Source organism: Balaenoptera physalus (genome assembly GCF_965194825.1).
Source record: "Balaenoptera physalus genome assembly, chromosome: 21".
Taxonomy (NCBI): domain Eukaryota; kingdom Metazoa; phylum Chordata; class Mammalia; order Artiodactyla; family Balaenopteridae; genus Balaenoptera; species Balaenoptera physalus.
The window spans coordinates 8,092,091-8,105,463 of record NC_138902.1 but is presented as its reverse complement, the minus strand read 5'-3'; the positions used below and the strand labels follow the sequence as shown (position 1 = coordinate 8,105,463).

At 39.7% G+C, this 13,373-nt stretch overlaps 1 protein-coding gene across 14 annotated transcripts in view; it reads right to left on the bottom strand.

The window, feature by feature from the left end:
• Window positions 1–3,056: 3,056 nt before the first annotated feature.
• The window catches only part of LOC309651481 (uncharacterized protein), a 138,864-nt gene continuing 128,547 nt past the window's right edge, over window positions 3,057–13,373 (bottom strand). For 10 of the 14 annotated variants that reach the window (XR_014258154.1, XR_014258156.1, XR_014258158.1 and 7 more), the window contains 2 exons: window positions 13,203–13,343; window positions 6,922–8,113 (listed from right to left, as the gene is read on the bottom strand). The gene's annotated coding sequence lies outside the window, so the exon portion shown is untranslated. Of the gene's footprint in view, window positions 3,348–6,921; window positions 8,114–13,202; window positions 13,347–13,373 lie in introns of those variants that run through there. The other 4 variants (XM_082444297.1, XM_082444298.1, XR_014258155.1 and 1 more) reach the window with 3 other exon arrangements.

Genomic DNA, 13,373 nt, shown 5'->3' with positions numbered 1-13,373 from the left:
AGGTCTAAAGTGGGTCTCTTGTAGACAGCATATATATGGGCCTTGTTTTTGTATCCATTCAGCCAGTCTATGTCTTTTGGTTGGGGCATTTAATCCATTCACGTTTAAGGTAATTATCGATATGTATGTTCCTATGACCATTTTCTTAATTGTTTTGGGTTTGTTTTTGTAGGTCCCTTTCTTCTCTTGTGTTTCCCACTTAGAGAAGTTCCTTTAGCATTTGTTGTAGAGCTGGTTTGGTGGTGCTGAATTCTCTTAGCTTTTGCTTGTCTGTAAAGCTTTTGATTTCTCCATCAAATCTAAATGAGATCCTTGCCGGGTGGAGTAATCTTGGTTGTAGGTTCTTCCCTTTCATCACTTTAAGTATATCATGCCACTCCCTTCTGGCTTGCAGAGTTTCTGCTGAGAAATCAGCTGTTAACCTTATGGGAGTTCCCTTGTATGTTGTTTGTCGTTTTTCCCTTGCTGCTTTCAAGAATTTTTCTTTGTCTTTAATTTTTGCCACTTTGATTACTATGTGTCTCGGCGTGTTTCTCCTTGGGTTTATCCTGTATGGGACTCTCTGTGCTTCCTGGACTTGGGTGGCTATTTCCTTTCCCATGTTAGGGAAGTTTTCGACTATAATCTCTTCAAATATTTTCTCTGGTCCTTTCTCTCTCTCTTCACCTTCTGGGACCCCTATAATGCGAATGTTGTTGCATTTAATGTTGTCCCAGAGGTCTCTTAGGCTGTCTTCATTTCTTTTCATTCTTTTTTCTTTAGTCTGTTCCGCAGCAGTGAATTCCACCATTCTGTCTTCCAGGTCACTTACCCGTTCTTCTGCCTCAGTTATTCTGCTATTGATTCCTTCTAGTGTAGTTTTCATTTCAGTTATTGTATTGGTCATCTCTGTTTGTTTGTTCTTTAATTCTTCTAGGTCTTTGTTAATCATTTCTTGCATCTTCTCAATCTTTGCCTCCATTCTTATTCCGAGGTCCTGGATCATCTTCACTATCATTATTCTGAATTGTTTTTCTGGAAGGTTGCCTATCTCCACTTCATTTAGTTGTTTTTCTGGGGTTTTTTCTTGTTCCTTCATCTGGTACATAGCCCTCTGCCTTTTCATCTTGTCTATCTTTCTGTAACTGTGGTTTTTGGTCCACAGGCTGCAGGATTGTAGTTTTTCTTGATTCTGCTGTCTGCCCTCTGGTGGTTGAGGCTATCTAAGAGGCTGGGTGGGAGGCTCTGGTCGCCTCCAAACTTTTTGATGAGAAATCTGCAGATAATCTTATTGAGGATCCCCTTGTATGTGACTATTCACTTACCTTGCTGCTTTCCAGATTTCCCCTTTGTCTTTTGAAAGTTTGATTATAATGAGACTGTGTGGGTCTCTTTGACTTCATCTTACTTGGAATTCATTGAGCTTTTTGGATGTTTATATTCATGTCTTTTATCAAATTTGGGAAATTTTAAGTCATTATTTCTTCAGATATTCTCTCTGCCCCTTTCTCTTTCTCTTCTTTTACTGGGATTCCCACAATGTGTATGTTGGTCCTCTTGATAGTGGCGTGTCACACTTTTCTTTAATCTTCTTTCTTTCTGTTCTTCAGCCTTGATAATTTCCATTGTCTTATCTTCAAGTTCACTGATTCTTCCTTCTGCCTGCTCAGATCTGCCTTTGAACGTCTCTAGTGTATTTTTCACTTCAGTTATTGTACTTTTCAGCTCCAGAATTTCTTTCTGGTTTCTTTTTGTGTTTCCTATCTCTTTATTGATGTTTTCATTTTGTTCACACATTATTTTCTTGACTTTCTCCACATCTTCCTTTAGTTCTTTGAGCATCTTTAAGATGGTTGTTTTAAAGTCTTTGTCTAGTATATCTGCCATTAGGTCTTTTTCAAGGACAGTTTCTGTTGATTTTTTTTTCCCCTTTGTTTGAATGGGCCTTGTGATTTTGTATTAAACACTGGACATTTTAATCTAATGATGTGGTAACTCTGGAAACTTTCAGATTGTCCCCCTCTCCCAGGGTTTGATGTTTTTTGTTGTCGTTTTTTGACTGTTATAAGCTGTCTCTGTGCCAAGGATCACCCTGAGTTGTAAACGTAATGTCTTCTCAGGTCTTTTCTGAGCATTTCCCTGAGCATGCACAGTCACTTTTAAATTTTCTCTGCATATTCAGCTGTTTTTGAATGTCCTAGTCTTTAAGTTCAGGCTCCCAAAAAAGGAAAAGCAAAAAATGATGGGAGGGGGAAAGCGCAGTGGCCCTTTAAATCTTCTGGCATTCACTTCAACCTGAAGGGGGAGGGATATGAACCAATGAGGGGAGGTGCAACAGCAATGGCTTCACCCTCTTTGTCTGCACCTCTGTGGTCAGCAGTCAGAGCACAGGTCCCCAGTATTTGGGGGACAGGGTCCTTTTGCCCACTCTAGCTCCCACAAGTTGTGTGCAAGCTGCACAGCCTCTTGCCATGTGTCTGGGAGTGGGGATGGGTAACTGCTAACGAGTCAGGAGCTGAAGTTGGCTGCAATTGACTGCAATTTGCCTCCAAGCCTTCTGCCAGAAGTTGCAAGCCTTCAACAGACTCCAGAGTTCCAAAATAGCTACATCAGGTTGATTCTGCCATTGTAGTTGTTGTCTGGGTGGAGAGACAGATTCCTGGTGCTTCCTCCTCCACCATCTTCCCAGAATCCTCCCTTCAGAAGCTGCATTCTGACGGGGGAAGTCAAAGCTTCAACAGAACCTGGCCAGATTCTTTGAAACTGCCTTAAAGTAACAAAAGTATTGCTGAAAGTGAACTTCCACACACTCTGCTATCGAATGCACCACGTGGATTTTCCTGCACACACTCAGGTATTCTCATATACGAGATAAAAAGAGTATGCCACGAAGCTTTGCTGTGACCTTCCGGGCCTCCTCACTGAGCGAATGATGAGAGCCTTAGTCCTTAAGCAAAGAGCCCTGGTTCCACTTTGACCTGATTCTCAGCTTCCCACACTGTCCATCTGCTGCTAATGTGGCTCCTGATTGCCTGTCCTGGGAAGGCTCCTCCCTCTGTGCAGGACCATAGCTCTGCTCCTCCCCAGAGGAGGGACTATTGCAACCTTCTTTTGGATGATGGACTAACTTTCTGAGTGAAATGCAAGCTGAAAGTAGTGCCCTCCCCTCATGCCCCCTATGTACTTACCTTTGACCTGGTCGGAGTCCAACACACTATAGTGTCGTTCTATGGTTAAATGTCTTTATTCTGCTCCCCGATGACACTGTACAAAGGCTGTGTCCTACAGCATCATCTCCTAATAAAGCACAAGCCCATGTCCCAGTAATTCTCCACAGAGCACCAATCTCACAGCGCCTATGTAAACAACTGCTCAACACAGTTAAAAAAGATTTTTTCAATCAGAAAAGAAAAACATGCTCATTAGAAGAAATGTGAGAAATACATAAAAGGAGAAAAAGGGTATCACTATTCATTTCACCACTGTTAACAGTTGAAATACTGTATTAAATTTAAAGATTCAGAAAAATACGGAGTAATTAAGTCACTCCCTAAAATATCACGTTAATATTTTGTCATAAAAAGTTTGCAGGGGGCTTCCCTGGTGGCGCAGTGGTTGAGAATCTGCCTGCCAATGCAGGGGACACGGGTTCGAGCCCTGGTCTGGGAGGATCCCACATGCCGCGGAGCAACTAGGCCCGTGAGCCACAACTACTGAGCCTGCGCGTCTGGAGCCTGTGCTCCGCAACAAGAGAGGCCGCGATAGTGAGAGGCCCGCGCACCGCGATGAAGAGTGGCCCCCGCTTGCCACAACTAGAGAAAGCCCTCGCACAGAAACGAAGACCCAACACAGCCAAAAAAATAAATAAATAAATAAATAAAAATTTAAAACAAACAAACAAAAAACATGGTGTTCTATACAGCATCACTTTAAAAAAAAAAAAAAAAAAGTTTGCAGGGACCTTTAATTTTATAAAAGAAATGGAAGATGGCAAATAAAGTTGAGGTGGCTTTTTTCCTTCCCAGGTCATGTTCCCGGCCCTCCCCAGAGGTAACTACTCTCATGGGGCCAGGGGAGGGGTGGGGAGGGAGGACAGAAGGAGAAAGGTAAGCACAGGAGTCCTACACAGACAGCCAACGAGGAAGCCAAGCTTTGGGCAGCCTCTTGGCAGCCCACTCAGCCAAGGCTGCTCCAAAAGGAGCCCAGGTACCTTGACACTGGGCTCAGGGTGTCCGTCCTTAAGGCCAGGCCTTGAGTCAAAGTGTGGAGTTCCATTTCCCATTTAGCAGTGCTTACGTTTGCCTCCCAGAGCTTGGGATACAAACCATTTGGGGAACAAAAGGGAGATTTGGGTCAGGGCTCAGACCACCAGGGAGCTCCCGAGCTGGCTCTGCTCCTGGTTCAAGGGTAGTTCGCATCCACGACCCACGCCAGGTCTCTGTGGGGTGGTTTCCATGGGCCTCAATAGGCCCACATCAGAATTCCACAGCAGAGACGCGATCCCCCGAGCAGAAAGTGACCTTCTGAACAGAGCGTGTCCACTTCTGTGTGGGCGTTCCCACGTCTTCCCCCATCCCCTGCCGCATGGACGCTCCTCCCTGACTCCATCACCTTGCTCCCTGATGGGGGGCGCACCTGGGAGCCTGGTCTCTCCTGCAGGCATCAGAGGGGAGGGACGTTGCCTGGAAACCTGGTGGCGCCCGCTCCTTCTTAGAGGAAACAGACTGTGAGGGACCATGGGGCCACCACATTCTTTTTCTGGGCCGTCTTGTCCGGCTCCAATTTGTGACGCTTCCACTTATGAAATAGGGCAGAGCAGCCCCCGCACTCGGCCTCTGTGGAGAGCCGTGGTGAGTGGCTCAGCACTGCCTTTGCCAAATGCCCGGTGTTTTGAAAAAAATCAAGTTCCTTGTAGCTGGCAGCTGGTATGTTATTATCCCCCGGGGAGGGTGTCAAAAGGCCACATTTCTTAGTATGGAATTATCCTCTAATTAAAATTTAAACCAGTTTAGTGAGAAAGACACCTGAAGCCTCAGACTCTCCAAAGCTTAAGAACCCATATTTTACTCCAGACCATGTGACTTGCCCAGGATCATGAGATGAATAAAAGTCACAATGTCTACCGGCAGCCAATGAATTCCTTTACATTTTGGTCTTTTCAAGTGAAAAACTGAAATGTAAAATATATTACTATTAAAATGTATCTTTTTCATGGATGAGGCACTAAAGATTGCTTATATGATAAACAATATTTTTATAATAATTTTAGATAGCACTGTACTGTTTTCAAATTAAATACACGTAATCCATTTACTTGCTTTGATTTTCGGCCTCTGCTGCCTGCTTATAATAGAAGGGAACTCCCTGGCAGCCCCTAGTTTAATCTCCAATGTCCTGTCCTTTGTGGACCTGCTTCTGGAGCTGCTCTTCTTTTCCAGAAGAGAAGAGAGCTTTCTTTCACAGCTTTGAAGCATAGTTTCCAGGGGTAGTAGATTGAACCATGTGAAACTGCCATTTTTGTAAGTCAGAAACAGTGGGTTACTGGTAACTTCATATGGTCCAACCTAATATTTTGGTCTAAATGAAATCTGTGAGCAAAAATGCATGCCATTCACTAAAAGTTCACCTTGTTTGAATCCTCCTTTGATGGATTTCAAGAAAGTGAAAACTGTTCCAGATGCTTTAAAAGTATTAGCTCTTTTAGTCCCCCCTGCTTAAACTCATGGAATGTAGCCCTCCTATTAGCCACCTTTCACAAATGAGGAAACCAAGGCCCAGCAGATTCAATAAATTGCCTTCTCTCACCAGTTAGGATGTGACCAAGCCAGCTTTGGGCCTGGGCAGTCTGGGTCTAAAGCTTGTGCCTTTTGCTCTTCTAGAATGTCTTCTCACCGAAGGAAACCGGAGAGTGGAGAGCTGATGGGAGTGGGCAGAGGCAAGGAGAAATAACTTGCATGAATGTCCAGAGGGGTTTGGATATTTTCAGCTAAAGAAAAGGTAAATTCTCAATAGGAAATATAAGAGCTCCTAGTTGGAGCTCTAGAGACTGGGCAGCGGCAGGGCTCGTTTATAGAACAGCAACGTCATCGGGGCCAAATCGCCTCTATCTTTATGTTCAGTCATCCTCCACACACGGGCTTGTTTGCTAGGCTGATTCTCCTCATGGGCCCCAAATGGCTGCAGTGGTTCTGGGCTTCATATATCAACAATATCCAGGCAGAAGGAGGGAATCAACCCTGTCTTATGTCCCATTTTAAGACTGAGGAAACCTTCCCAGGGTCCTCAGAAGATTTCTCACATCTCATGGTCTCACAGCCACGCTTAAACCAATGATTTTGCAAAGGGAATGAGACAGCCATATTGGGTTAGACGAAACTAAGGTGCCCCCTTGGGGCTGGAGAGGGCCCTGGACTGCTCTGAAGGTCAAGGCCACTCAGAGGAGGGGGAAAGAAAACTGGGTTCTGTTAGATGGAGGGAGGTGGGGGGTGGCTGCCACAGGTGTGTCCAGAGTTGGGCGGTAGAAAATGGGGCCAAAAGTTTGTAATCGGCTAGAGGTGGAGCCAGAATAAGGACTAGTGTGAGTAAATGAGGAAAGCTTAGGCAATTCAAACAACCTTGAGTATTCATGACCAATTTTATTGGATTGGTAGGTATGTGATAAGTGCTGTGCAGAGGAATAGAGTAGCACAGTAATTCTCCAATGTTTGGTATGTATTTATTCCTTAATAAAATAATAATCCCATTATATTATAAGACAAGGACATTTCTTAAGCTATACTTTAAACTATATTTTCCAGAACAAAAGAAAATTTAGTTGTTTTACATTTTTTACAAATCTCTTTAATGTCTGAGTTAATAGAAGACAGCTCTCATATCTGCTTCTGCATTCACTCTGTTGTGTTGTGTTGGTTGAAGTATATGAAGAAACTCTAGCTTCATACAGATAAACAAGAAAGGGAGGAGTATTTTAATAGTTTTTTCAGATAATTATGGATATTCTTTGATGCTACACCAAAACTCGACAAGTGATAGCATTTAAATGTTACTTACAATGTGGAATCAGAAACTAAACTAATGAAACTTTTATAACATCTTTTTTTTTTATTTTTGAATTTTATTTTATTTATTTTTTTATACAGCAGGTTCTTATTAGTTATCCATTTTATACATATTAGTGTATATATGTCAATCCCAGTCTCCCAATTCATCACACCATACCATCTTAATGGTTACATTAAAATCCATCAGTCTATTTGACACTTTGAATGGATATTTTACTCATGAATATCTTTGTAACTTCACACATTTTTTTTCATTTGGAAAATATTGGTTTACTGAGTTATGCAGATCTTCTCAATGTTGACATACTTCAAACAATACAAAATAATTCATTAATGTCATCACATAACATATAAAGAAAGTATCCGGAAGCTGTCAAACATATGGTGGTGAATTCAAGTTTTACAGTATTCTAATTTTCCCCTAAACGTTCAGTCTTATCATTGGCAAGAAAAGAAGTGTCAATGTTTTCCTTGAAATAAAGGGCTCACTCTTTATTTCCAACACAATGTCAGCCAAATACCCAAGTCTGAATAATCATGATTTGTCCTCCTGCTGTTCTTTCAAGTAAAAATGGTGTTCCATGACAAAAGCAGCTTGCTCAGATCACAAATGAAGCAGTTGACAGGAGCTTTTCTTTGAGACAAACGCCATACTTCACTTTGCAACACAAGTGCTCCCCATTTTGTTGGGGAGAAATACGAAAACGATGAGTATTCAAGGAGTTGAGGTCTGATGAGATTAACAAGTTTTACAGGTTTATCAAGGACTTTCCTAAATGAAACTGTTTTGTTTTGTTTTGTAACTGCGTGGTGAAGAATACAAAGACAGTACAATTTAATGCCACTGCCTCGATTCGTGCTAAGGTGCCAGTAGTTTTACTCACCTTGGCTTTTGCGTCATCTGTGCAAATGTCAACAGACTTGTTCCAGGATAAACCATGAGCCTCAAAAAAGGTATTCAACGTTTCGTGTTTCCTGCCAAGCAACAAGTTTGTTGTCAGAAAGGTTCTTCAGCTCTTTGTGTTTGTTGCCACGTGTTCCCATGAAAGATCTTCAGTGTTTATTAGCTGGGGCTGATAATGGATTAAAACATGCAAAACAGCAAACCCAGCCACATCTATAGATTTGTCCCATTGATAAAGCAAAAGTACAATTTCTGCACATGAGAATTCATTTATCACATCGGTAGCCCAAACTTTCATATAACTAGTTACTGTGTCATTGGAAAGTGGCACTACCATGATTTCTCTATGGACTTCATTCTGCAGGCATTCAGCATTGTCAACTGTAAACCTTTTGTAAGCCTTTCAGCTATGGTGTGCACTTCTTCAGCCAACATAGTAAGATAACTTACCTTGTAGGTTGTTTTAGAGGTTTTCTCATTTCTAATGTGAAAATCTGTAACAAATAACTTTTCACTTTTAAAGAGCTCATCACACCTACATTTAAAACGTTCAATTCCTTTTTCTGTAAATGTTGAGTGACTGGTCTCCAAGTGATACTACAACTTAATTGGCATCATAATACTCTTTCCTTTAATTAATAAACTTTATTTTTTAGAGCGATTTTAGGTCCACAGCAAACTTGACCAGAAATTATAGAGAGTTCCTATATACACCACATCCACACACACTCAACCTCCTCCACTATCTACATCTTGAACTAGAGTGGATGTGCGTTACAACCAATGAACCTATGTAGACACATCATTATCACCCAAGGTCCATAATTTACATTAGGGTTTACTCTTGGTGCTGTACATCGTATGGATCTTGATAAATGTAAATTACATGCATCCACCACTGTAGTAACATACAGAATAGTCTCTCTGTCCTAAAAATCCTCTGTGCTCTGCTAATTCATTCCTCTGCTCCCCTTCACTCCTGGCAACCAGTGATCTTTTTACTGTCTCCATAGTTTTGCCTTTTCCAGAATGTCATATAGTTAGAATCATATAGTTTGTAGACTTTTCAGATTGGCTTCTTTCACTTAGTAATATGCATTTAAGTTTCCTGCATGTCTTTTCAGGACTTGACAGCTCATTTCTTTTTAGCCCTGAATAATACTCCATTGTCTGGGTGTACCACAGTTTGTTTATCCAGTCCCCTACTGAAGGACATCTTGCTTGCTTCCAAGTTTTGGCACTTATGAATAAAGCTGCTATAAACATCCATGTGAAGGTTTTCATGTGGACATAAGTTTTCAGTCCATTAGGATAAATACCAAGGGGTGCCACTGTTGGATTATGTGGTAAGAGTATGTTTAGTTTTATAAGAAACTGCCAAACTGTCCTCCAAAGTGGCTGTACCATGCTGCATTTCCACCAGCAGTGAACGGGAGTTCCTGTTGCTCAACGTCTTTGCCAGCATTTGGTGTCTTTTGGATTTTGGCCATTATAACAGGTTTATAGTGGTAACTCACTGTTGTTTTAATTTGTAATTCCCTAATAACATACGATGTTGAACATCTTTTTATGTGCTTACTTGCCATCTGTATATCTTTAGTGGAGGTGTCTGTTCAGGTCTTTTGCCCATTTTTAAATCGGGTTGTTTGTTTTCTTATTGTTGAGTGTTAAGAGTTCTTTGTATATTTTGGAGAACAGTCCTTTATCAGATGTGTCATTTGTATATATTTTCTTTTAGTTTGTGGCTTGTCTTATTCTCTTAACAGTGTCTTTCACAGAGCAGAAGTTTTTAACTTTAATGAAGTCCAGCTTATCAATTACTTCTTTCATAAATCATGTCTTTGGTGTTGTCTCTAAAAAGTCATCACCATACCCAAGGTCATTGGGTTTTCTCCTATGGTATGTCTACAAGTTTTACAGTTTTGTACGATACATTTAGGACTATGCTCCATTATGAGTTAATTTTTGTGAAGGGTGTGAGGTCTGTATCTAGATGGTTTTTTTTTTTTTTTTTTTTGCATGTGGGTGTCCAGTTGTTCCAGCACCATTTGTTGAAGAGACTATATTTGCTTCATTGTAATGCCTTGCTTCTTCACCAGACCAGTTGACCATATTTATGCGAGTCTGCTTCTGGGCTGCTGTTCTATGCTATTGATTTATTTGCTTATTCTTTCACCAATAATCACACTGTCTTGAATACTGAAGCTTTATAGTAAAACTTAAAATAATGTAACGTCAGTCTGACTTTCTTGTTCTTCTTCAATATTGAGTTGGCTCTTCTGGGACTTTTGTCTCTCTATATAAACTTTAGAATCAGTTTGTCAATATCCACAAAATAACTTGCTGGAACTTTGATTGGGGTTGCACTGAATCTGTAGATCAAATTGGGAAGATATCTTGACAACAATGAGTTTTCCTATCCATGAACACAGAATATCTCTCTGTTTTTTTCTAGTTCATTTTTGATATCTTTCATCAGAGTTTTGTAGTTTTCCTCAAATAGATCTTGAATATATTTTGTTAGATTTATACCTAAAATTTTATTTTTGGGGTGCTAATGTAAATGGTAATGTGCTTTAATTTCAAATTCCACTTGTTCGTTGTTGGTATGTAGGAAAGCACTTGGCTTTTGTACATTTACCCTGTATCCTGCAACCTTACTATAATCACTTATTAGTTCCAGGAGTTTTTTGTTGATTCTTTCACATTGTTTATGTAGACGATCATGTCATCTGTGAACAAAGACACTTTAATTTCTTCCTTCTCAATCTGCATACCTTTTATTTTCCATTTCTTGTCTTATTGCTTAGCTAGGATTTCCAGTATGATGTTTAAAAAGCAGTGATAAGAGGTGATGTCTTTGCCTTATTCCTGATCTTAGTGGGAAAGCTTTGAGTTTCTCACCATCAAGTATGATGTTAGCTGTAGGTTCTTTGTAGATATTTTTTCATCAAGCCAAGGCAGTTCCCCTCTATTCCTAGTTTTCTGAGAGTTTTTCTTTTTTATCATGAATGGGAATGGATTTTGTTAAATGCTTTTTGCATTTATTGATATGATCTTGTGATTTTTCTTTTTTAGCCATGTGATGGTTTTGGTATTAGGGTAATTCTGGCTCCATAGAATACATTAGGAAATATTTCCTCTGCTTCTGTCCTCTGAAAGAGATTGTAAGCAATTAGTATAATTTATTCCTTAAATGTGTGGTAGAATTCACCAGTGAACCCATCTGGACCTGGTGCTTTCTGTTTTGGAAGATCATTAATTATTGATTTGATTTCCTTAATAGACATAGGCCTATCAGGTGGCCTATTTCTTCTGCGTGAGTTTTGGCAGATTGTGTCTTCAAGGTCCATTTCATCTAGATTATCAAATTTGTAGGCACAGAGTTATTCATCATATTCCTTATTCTTTTTCATGTCCATGAAATCTTTAGTAATGTCTCCTCTTTTCTTTCAGTTATTAATAATTTGTGTCCTCACTTTTTTTCTTAGTTAGCCTGGCAAGAAGTTTATCCACTTTATTGATCTTTCCAAAGAACCAGCTTTAGGTTTTATTGATTTTCTCTCTTGATTTCCTGTTTTGAATTTCATTAATTTCTGTTCTAATTTTTATTATTTCTTTTCTTCTGTTTACCTTGGATTTAATTTGCTCTTCTTTTTCTAGTTTCCTATAAGAGAAGCTTAAATGACTGGTTTTAGAAATCTCTTCTTTTCTAATATATGTGTTCAATGCTATAATGTTCCCTTTAAGCACTGCTTTCACGATATATTAAAATTGTAATGTTTTATTTTTTATTTAGTTCAAAATTTAAAATTTTCTCTTGAGATTTCTTCTTTGACCCGTGTGTTGTTTAATCTCCAAGAGTTTGGGGATTTTTTCATCTATCTTCCTGCTACTGATTTCTAGCTTAATTCCACTGTGGTCTGAGAGTACACACTGTATGATTTCTGTTCTTTTCAATTTGTTAAGGTGTGTTTTATGGCCCAGAATGTGGTTTATCTTGCTGAATGTTTCATGTGAACTTGAGAAAAATGTGTAACTTGCTGTTGTTGGGTGAAGCAGTCTATAGATGTCAGTTATATCCAGTTGATTGATGGTGCTGAGTTCAACTGTATCCTTAGTGATTTTCTCCCAGCTGGAGTCCATTTCTGACAAAGGAGTGTTATATTATGCATATAAGCATACATAACTGAATACATTTTGGTACTGTTATTTTGAACAAACTGTCATCTGTTAGATCAATTAAGAAAAGTAAAGTTTTAATTGTGCTTTCACTTATTCCTTCTCCAATGCTCTTCTTTATCTAGATCTGAGTTTTTGATCTATACCAATTTCCTTCTACATTAAGAACTTCTTTTAACATTTCTTGCAAGGCAGGTCTACTGGAAACAAATTTCCCCAATTTTTATCTGAGAAAGTCTTTATTTCTCTCTTACTTTTGAAGGATAATTTTACAGGGTACAGTATTCTTGGTTGGTGGGTTTTCTTTTCTCTCAACACTTTAATATTTTACTCCACTCTCTTCTTGTTTGCATGGTTCCTGAGGTGAAGCCAGATGTAATTCTTATTTTTGTTCCTCTATAGGTAAGCTTTTTTATCTTCTACCTTCTTTCAAGATTTTTTCTTTATCTTTGGTTTTCTGCAGTTTGAATATGATATGCCTATGTGTAGTTTTGGGGGCATTTATTCTGCTTGGTGTTCTCTGAGCTTCCTGGTTTGTGTTTTGGTGTCTGATGTTAATTTGAAGTAATTCTCATTCATTATTACTTCAAATATTGGTTCTGTTCCTTTCTCTCTTTCTTCTCCTTCTGGCATTCCCACAATATATACATATGTTAGGCCTTTTGTAGTTGTCTCACAGTTCTTGGATATTCTGTATTTTTCAGTCTTTTTTCTCTTTGTTGTTCATTTTTGGAAGTTTCTATCTCTGGATAAATAGTTTCTCCCAAGGGAAGACCATGTTAAGAAGAACAGAATTCTCTGGGTTTGTCAAAATGGTTACTTTTCCCTTCCCCCTTGTGGAAGCACAAGGGAATTTTTTCTGATATTCCCTGTGAGCTCCTAGCGGTAAAACTCACAAAATCGTGGGGACCCCCTATGACTGGATCCTCCTGCAGTTTTTAACTCTCAGACTGTCCCCTCTGAGTCTCCAGCAATTCATCAATTACAGTTCAGGTTTCCCTACCTGGGCACTACTTCCCACGGAGTTTTCTGCCAGGGGGTTTCAGATCTGGTAAATCGTGATTCTCTCCATTTACCTGTTTGTCTCTTTAAATTTCTGGACAGCTGTTTGCCCTGTGACTTCACTGCTCTGACGACAGATCTAAGAAGAGTTGCTGATTTTTCAGTTTGTTCAGCTTTGTTCTTGTTGTTAGGATGGCGTGATCACTTCTAAGATCCTGCTGGACTGGAAACTAGAAGTCACTCAC